Raw genomic sequence first — 926 nt, 5'->3', positions numbered from 1 at the left:
TCCCATTCCGGGATCACCTATAGCAGGACAGCCCGGGCGCCACTGCAACCAATCAGCTTGCGCGGGGCCGGGCCCGGAACTCGGCGTGGGGCAAGGGCAGCCCGGAGAAGCCGCCGCGGGCCCCCTGGGCCTGTACCAAAGTCCGCCGCGGAGGGGTGGGGGAGGCCGGGGGGCCGTACCATCAAGTCCCGAGGGAGGGAGTCGGCTCCGCGAACTCTGGAGCCCCGCTTCACGGTTCGGAGCGTGTGTAAGCCTCGGGGGCCAGCTTTCTTACTTTACCGAGAATACGCTGAGGCTTCCCAGGGGAAAAGACTTGCACAAGGTCACTCAGCTAAACGAACAGGTTGGATCTGGAAAGAGAAATAAATGATAAATGAAGAAATAAATGAAAATAGCCAGAGGCCTACTGTAGTGGGTGGGGCAAGAGCTTTTCATGTTCATAAACTATGATGATCCGCCTTTAAAAAAAAACAAAAAAAAAAAACTCCATTTTAATTGGGCGTTGGTGGCGCATACCTTTAATCCCAGCAGAGGTAGGCAGATATCTTTGAGTTCGAGACCAGCCTGGTCTACAAGAGCTAGTTCCAGGACAGCCTCCAAAGCCAGAGGGAAACCCTGTCTCGAAAAACCAAACCAAACCAAAACAAAACAAAACAAAACTCCATTTTAATTGGGCGTGGCTGCGCATACCCCTAACCCCAGCACTGGAGAGGCAGAGGCAGGCTTGGATCTCTATAAATTGAGGCCAGCCTGGTCTACACACTGAAACCCTGTCTCAAAAAACACCCCTCACCGCACCCCCTAGTAAGCAAGTAAGGCTGAAGAAGTTAAGATCTTTGTGAGTTACTCAATGCTACAAATTAAATTCATTTCCAATTATATTGTTTTGTTTTGTTTTGTTTTTGAGACAGGGTTTCTCTGTGTGG

The sequence above is a fragment of the Cricetulus griseus genome, chromosome 2, assembly GCF_003668045.3.
Source record: "Cricetulus griseus strain 17A/GY chromosome 2, alternate assembly CriGri-PICRH-1.0, whole genome shotgun sequence".
Taxonomy (NCBI): Eukaryota; Metazoa; Chordata; class Mammalia; order Rodentia; family Cricetidae; genus Cricetulus; species Cricetulus griseus.
This window is presented reverse-complemented; position numbering follows the sequence as displayed.